Below are 7,831 nucleotides of genomic sequence, written 5' to 3'. Positions count from 1 at the left end.
GACAGTATGCCGGACCATGCACTTATGTGTAATCTTTTCCTTTCCCAGGGATCAGAGTTGTGTTTAGATTGTAACTGCAGGGTTGCTCTTAGCTGTCAAAGGACCTTGTCCTCAGTTGTTGAGCTGTCAGATGATTAGTGAAAACCTTTTAAAGAAGATAAGCTTAAACTTGGTACTGGCAAGCTAGCATTTACTACTGTGATTGACAGCCTCAAAATCCATTTTCAGCAAGGCCCTCTTTTTTTTTTTTTTCCCCCCACAGAATGCAACAATTTTGGTAGAGGTTTAGCAAGATTGGCTAAGATCTATAGTGTCTGCTCTAACCTTTGCAACTGAGAAGCTGAATTGTAGATAATTTCCATCTTTCAGAAACAGTACCAAATTCTTTCCTGGTGTAAAGATTTTGGAACCTGATACCAAGGTAATGACTTCACACAGATTCTTCAAAAACAGTTGTTTTTGCAGTTAGCCCATCAGGAAAAATGAGTCTGCTGTGCAGTTGGAGAAATAATATTGTGCTCCGTAGCAGACCAGCACAATCTACAATGCTGTTAAAATGCTTATGTACACCGTTCCTCCTGCCTCCCCTTTTTGTTGGTGCTCATCCTTCCACCCCTGAGGGTTGTGTGGTCCTTCAGGTCATTGCCTTCAGTTTTGGTGGGTTGTGCGGGTGCAGCAAACTGCCAACACCCTCATCCTGTGCCATGAGGGGTACAGGTTTCTTCCTCCTTTTTGCCTAGGGAAGTGTGGTATCGATTGTATCTTCTCCCTCACTCTGAGTTCTTAGGGGAGCTTCATGTACACTTTACACCAGGCTCATTTTCAGTGGTCTGTAACTTCACTTTACATCTGAATTTGCTGTCTGTGGTGGATTTTATGTATGCTGGTTAGCTGATCTTTGTTCCCATTGTTGTTCCTCAAAAAATGTTTTACCCAGTTCCCACATTTGCAATGTCTTTAACTGGTGGCTGGGGAGCTGCTTATGGCTATGGGATCTCCACTGTCATCCTGTGCCCCCTCTTTTAATCATTCAGTGCCCATACTCTCGAGGCTGCTGTTGTTAACACAGTGCTTTTTTTTGGCCTTTTTTTTTTTTTTTTCTTGTCCTTATACATTACATCATTATGCCAGGGTCATAAATATTTAATTATATGTAGCTTGTTATTACTAGCTATATAAAAGCCATGCAAAGTATAGTAGTAAAGGTTAGTAAAACATAATAGATGGTACACATCTAGGCATTGAAAACAAATTGCCTTTACAGCCAAACCAGCTAAAATGTATCTCCACTCAAGCCAAGACATACTCAGGCAAACCTTGACAAGTCCCAAGGCCTTTCAGAATCAGTATGAAATCAATGACTAGCAATGGTGATACTGTAGTCACAAGGCTACAGGGCAACAATACAAAGCATATGCAATGCATATTTCATATGATGAGTAATTTGTTGTATAACAGTCTTAAAGAATTCTTAGCTGTCAGGAGATCTTCTGAATTAATATGAAAGCCAACTGTGAAGAAACTGAAAAAGCTGATAGAGGTCGGGTAATAAAAGTCTCACAAAATCTCTCTGCCATTTCCAGCATGCAACTCAACATCAAAGACACTAGACACAGCAGATGTGCATCATCAAAGTTACGTTTTTTTATTAAACAGGAAGAGGAAAAACACATTTGATATAAAAAGAAGTAGATCTAAAAAACCTTTTGAATATTGGCAAAAAAGTGGGGCACCGAGATAAAAAAAAAAAAAGGATAGGAAACTGAACACAGAGACTAGAAATGCTTGAAGGCAGGACAGCAGAGTGGTGAGTAAGTCGTTAGCTTTCAAGCTAGCATTAGGACAAGACTGGAAAAAGACTGGTAGTTACGCAGACCAAATTATATACCTGGTGACTAGTCCTGCTGCACCTTAGATATGAGGAAGCTGGAAGTCTTAATGCTATAAAGCACAGATGAAGAGTGCGTTTATGTATTATTCTGTTTGCCAGCCTGTTTCTATTCTTATAATGCAAGTTTAAGTTTATGACTTGGTAGAATTTCTTTGTTTTAACTCTAGTTTTTCTGAAACTGCTAATGAGTCCAAGTGAGTATGATCATTACAGGCACTCTTCTTTAGAGAAAATGGATCCAGAGCAGACGTTTCCTGCCATATTGTATAGCTGACATTGTGATTGGTATTTCTGGGATTCTGAGGAGAGTTTTGTCCTGCAGCGAGTGTTGTACTCTGTGTAGATGGCACAGAGAAAGCCTTGCAAGCGTAAGCAAACCCTCACGTGTTATACTCTTACTAGCCCTACATTTATTAATCCTAACCCTATCTTTTTAATACCCTGGAGGGACTGAAAGTATTGACGATGAGTTTATGCGTATGTCTTCATTCATGGATACTTTCAGCATCTTAATCTTCCTTATGTTATTTTTGTTACATATTTTCAGCTGCAGTCTTTCATAAGTATGTTAGAGCAAAATTAAATTACAAGGTCCCTAGTGTAAGTAATCTTAAGCATGTCTTATGTAATTGTAAACTTAATTTCTCATTATATACTGAACTGTATAGATGCTGTTATGCCTCTGTGGGGAGGGAGAAATGGAGAACCAGGTCTAGTAAAGAAGAGATTAGAGGTGGCAGAGGACTGAGCAGAAAATTCATACTGGGTAGCAGAGCAATTTTGTATGCTTCTTACACTAAGTTAGTTTGGTATAACTTCGGTCTAGTAACTTTGTATACCAATATATTTTGGTGTAATCCCTGTTAGGGGGTTGGAAAAGGATCCCTGAACTTTACAGCAGATAATGGTATCACAGGAACAAAAGCAGTACTTAATAGAATAGTTTCCTTTTTTTTTTTTTTTTGTATGCATCTGTACAATTAAAATTGTTTATTAATGATTTTAGTTTATAAAAAATATATTTCATTTATTTTCTTCGTGCTGATTATAAACTCCCAGAATGTGTTGTTTTTTGTTGTTGTTGTTGTTTTTTTCATCTGTCATTCATAACCAGAGTTTCTACATGGGATGAAACTTGAATCTCATTTGACCATCCTCACCGTACAGAATTTCTGAATTGTTTTTCTCCCATGGTATCTCTGCCTTGACTTTGTTTGGTTCCTTGCTTTTCTTATGTTAAGAAGAACAGAATTTTCTTTCTAAAATGAATATAGCCATTTAAGGATAGTGTCCTACAGCAGATAAAGCGTAATGTTAAAATTACCGTTCTCTGAAAGCCTTTTAAGGAAATTGTGCTTTCACTGAAATAGGGCATGTCTGAATTGGGAGGAGCTGAACTATAATAAAACAACTTTTCATCCAACAGTACTTTAAAACTGAACTCGCATTGTAATAGTGGATCCGCTAACATATTATAGGAAAAAAACTTAAGTGCATGGGGTAGGGGAAAAAGGCAGATAGTGCCACATGTTTTTTCTTTGTCTGCAGATGAGAAACAGCTAACCAGACTGCACTAAAGGAGTCACATTTTAGCCCAGCTGTAAATGGGGCAGGCATACTTGCACAAGACAGTTGGTAACACTTAAAAATAAAATTTACACCTCTCATATCTGAAAAAGTCTAACCCAGAACCCTAAGTTTTGATGTGTCCGTATTATTCAGGTTAGCTGATGGTACGTGAATTGACTCTTAGTTTGTCTCCCCAGACAAATTAGACAATTAGACAGAAAGATAATTATGAAATTGTCTTTCAAATCTATGGATTCCTTTATATGAGAAAAAGACATTGCGTATGAGTTTGAAGAATATAAGGTAGAGAAAAAATGTCTTTAATGAAATGCAGGAACATTGTTTGCTGTAGATCTTCTAGGGGTGGAGCGTAAAGTCTCTTGACCCTTTCCTGCACCAATGGGATGAATTATGAAGATCTTGCAGGTGATTCATCACAGGTTTCCTACTCCCTTTGTTCTAAATTACTGTTTTTGAGGCACCACTGCTAAGGATTTTGTTGTTGTGACTCAAAGTTTTCTTCAATAAAAGCAGGAAGCATAATCAGAATGCAATATATTTACTTTAAAGGGTTTTATTTTATTCATAAACATTTTCTTAAAATATTAATATGGGAACAATGTTGGAGAACATTTGAAAAAAAAACACAGCAAAACCTAGTAGCACTGTAGCTGACATCTTCGACATGATTAAATAAATAATTTTTAGGTTTCTGAGATGCTGGCTATAAAAATGCAATTTATTTCAGGGAAAGCAGACACTAAGAGCATTTAATGTTTCCTTGTCTAAGTTCAAGTAATAAAAAGCCTTGCTAGTCTTGCTCTCAGACTAAATTTTGTCTTTGAAATTAAAGACTGGTAGTTCTAAGCCTTCCTCAGGAATTCTTGTGTGCTCTCTTTGTTATCTTTCTTTCTATTTTTAATTATCCAAAGTTTATGGAAAATGTGACAAAATGTAGTTACAAAACTTTGGAAACCAGTTATTTAATAAAAATAAAGCTATCTAAGTGATGCGAGATCTGAGAGAGTGTGTGACGGGTTTCTTAAAGATCCTAAAATGTAATTTAAACTTAGGTATAATTGTGTATGATGGCTCTGGGTGGTAGGATTAACTGTGAGAGTTCTCCAAAACAGTAACTGTAGGGTTAAAGGTAGAAAAGAATTAAGTAGTAATACCAGATTATTTAATATCCCTGAAATGAATTTTTAGGAGTCTGGCCTACAGATTTTAAATGATCATGACATAAGCCTTTTCCTTCAGTGTCTCAGTATCATTAAATTGGAAATGTGAGAAAATGATAAATCCGAAGTGCCAAAACATGAATGTGTTGAAGCAGTTAGGAACTTTCTCCCTGTAAATCGGCATCTTCCAGGGAAGGCTTTCAAAGGTTGAAATGGGATAATATTCCAGTTGCAATGACAGTCCAATGAGGTTTGGAAGCCTAATTACCTTGAAAGCTTTGCATTTCACATTTTGGCATATTTCAGCTGCAAATGAAGCATGTGCTTTTCAGGAGAGAAGATGCTGAACTCGGGAATCACATTGGCCTGGGAGAACGAGAGCTTTATGATAGCCTCAGAGTAAATAGAGAAAGGATAGAACATGTTTCTGGTGGAAAGTATAAGAGAAGAATATCAAATTAAAAGCTCAGAATTTTGACTCCTACCCCATTCACATCCATTTAATGTAGCAGTATTTGCTTGAGTTTTATATGTTTTTTGTTGTTTGTTTTTTTTGAACACAAATTGTTGTCTTGCTGCATCGTGCTTCTTACTGAAATTACCCAATTTTGTGCTGCATACCAGCATCCTGTGAAGCTGTATTAATAGAATTTGTCTGAAAAACATATGTTATGTTTCGTATATATATATATATTTTCTGAGAATACAAATGGATAGAGACGTTATAAAATGTGTTTGACAGTCAGGAAAAAGAAATTCAGACTAACTCTCAGGGGACATATCAAAGCTAATCTATTAAATATAGTATATTATTTGAACCATTAACACTAATATGTTGTTTTACCACAAATATTAAATGTATTAAATCAAGAGACATGCAGATAATGAAATAAGTTGCAGAAGTGTTGTGGTTTTTTTCTTTTTGAAAAATCACATGCTCACAAATGGAAGAGCTGCCTGTAACTTGCATACATTCCTATTCAAAATGTAAGGAAAATATTATTATGCTTTTTTTTTTTTATGTCAGCACCTTAAGATTGTAACTGCTGAAAAGCTGATCAACACTAACTGTTTGAAAATTTCCAATGCTGACTGCACCTAGCAATTTCTGTATTCTTGAAAGAAAAGATTTATGTCTGTACTCAAGAACTTTTTGTAAATGCAAAAAGAACGGATGGATGTTGCTATGCAGTTAGAAGTACATTGACCATAACTGTACAAAACTGTACTTTGAAATTCCAATAATACGCCAACTTATCATACAAATAATTTTTACTGTAAAATATAGAACATGAAACAGTATATTAGCAAGATATTTTTAAGTACTCAATAAGTTATTGATGTGAAATGTGAACAGTTTAGTTTCTGAACAGTTCCAGAACATACAGAACCCAGAAAACCATAGTACTAAAATAAAACAAAACAAAACAAAACCCTATTTTGAAAAATGGAAAACAATATCACTAAAAATCATTAACACTGTATCACTTGTCATTGCTACCCAAGAATTTCTCTTTTTCAAAACCTTTGTGTCTGTGCCATCCTTAGAAGATCACGCCTAAGGGTTTTACCTTTACAGAAGAAGTTCATTTTTCTTGAGATTATTTGTTGGGTAGCGGATCTCTTTGCAAGTCTTTGCAAGCAGCAGAATTTCTTAAAACAATACCTAAACTCTGCCTGTTGTACCAGGACTGTCACATGCTCAAGGGTACTGAGCACTTGATAGTTACAGGGATCGTTTCTTAGTTATGTAGCATTCGAGTCATATATAACAAATGCTGGCAAAACATGTTACAAACAATATTTAGTAAAAGCATTAAAGCTGCTGAGCGTTTGGGAAGCTCTTTGGCTTCATAATACCTCTGAAGGTCTTTTGTGTGCTCAGCAGTGCTCTCTGAGGTCTCTGCTCGTGAAAGCAATTCGTAGGAATACTGCTCTTGCAATCACCTCTCTTGTTCCTGAGGGAGGGTGATGCTGACTGCCTCTGTAAATCACATTGGTTCTCCTACACTTGGTGCTTACTGTTGTTGTTGTTCTCTTTTTTTCCTTGACAAATGCTACGTTGATAAATTCAGTTTGGCAGGCATGCTTGAGGAAGAGTCTTTGTATTTATCACTCATTTATAGACATGACTTATTTTTCTCAGAATCAACAGCTGGCACTACTCCCAGTCTCCTCTATCACTCTGTCGAATTACTCCTGGTAGTACACGTTGGTTGTAACTGTTTTTAAACTTAACGTTGGGTTCCAATCACAGACAGATACCCGAAGGCAAGCTGATTTTTCAATAGTATTAAAAAATACCATTGAAGCTAGAAGTGGCTTGTAGTGCTGCAGTGTGTTTGAGAGCACATCTGGGCTTCCTGTGTCCAATTTTTGGTATCCCAGTGTGAGAAGGACATCAACAGGCTGGCCAGAGCCTGGAAGGTCTCCAGGTGATGGAGTGCATGGGATGTGAGGAGTCACTGGGGAAGCTGTGCTGCTTTCTCCTGCAGAGGAGGACGAGGGCGGGCAGGGTGTCCCTCGTGAGCATCTGCTGCTGCCTAATGTGAGCTTTGAACAAAATGGAGCTGGCTTTTCTCAGACATGCATAGCAATGTCAAGGATAAGAGGCCACAAATTACAAGAGAGAAATTCTAAATGAGTGTTAGGAAAGGGAATGTTACAGCCAAGATGGTGAAACTGGAGCAGTGGCCCAGAGATCAGGGAGTATTTACATATTTTTAAAAGTCCTTCATTTATTAGATTGATGAACATCTGAGGAATATTGTAACCAACCTTAGAATTTACTTAGAATTTATTTTTAATTGAACCTTGGTGAGGATCTTCAACAAAGTTAGTTCTAGGTAAATCTTGCAGTACCTGTGGTATTATACTCAGGAACCAATACTGCTTTTAGATTTTGTGATTGTATGTCCTTTTCATATTTTCATGAGCAAATAGCCTCAGTGAAGCTATTTAATTCAATGTATGGAACCTGTTTTCCTTCTTGTCCCAAAAAAAAACAACCAACCAACCAACCAACCAACCAAAAAAAACTGCAGATTTTTTTTCAGTTACTAAGATAGTCTTTCAAAACAAGCACATTGGAAGCCAGTTGAATGCTCTTTGATAAGGAGAAATTAGACTATAGTCAAAGGAAGAGAGTATGCCTGAAAGATATTTTCATATTATCTGCTAATAGGGGTAT

The 7,831-nt window shown here is 36.7% G+C and overlaps 1 protein-coding gene across 8 annotated transcripts in view; it reads left to right on the top strand.

Moving 5' to 3' along the window:
- The window catches only part of PRR16 (proline rich 16), a 180,487-nt gene that overhangs the window by 79,532 nt on the left and 93,124 nt on the right, over positions 1-7,831 (top strand). The gene's annotated exons all lie outside the window — the stretch shown is intronic.

The sequence above is a fragment of the Anser brachyrhynchus genome, assembly GCF_964034855.1.
Source record: "Anser brachyrhynchus genome assembly, chromosome: Z".
Lineage (NCBI taxonomy): Eukaryota > Metazoa > Chordata > Aves > Anseriformes > Anatidae > Anser > Anser brachyrhynchus.
This window is presented reverse-complemented; position numbering and strand designations above follow the sequence as displayed.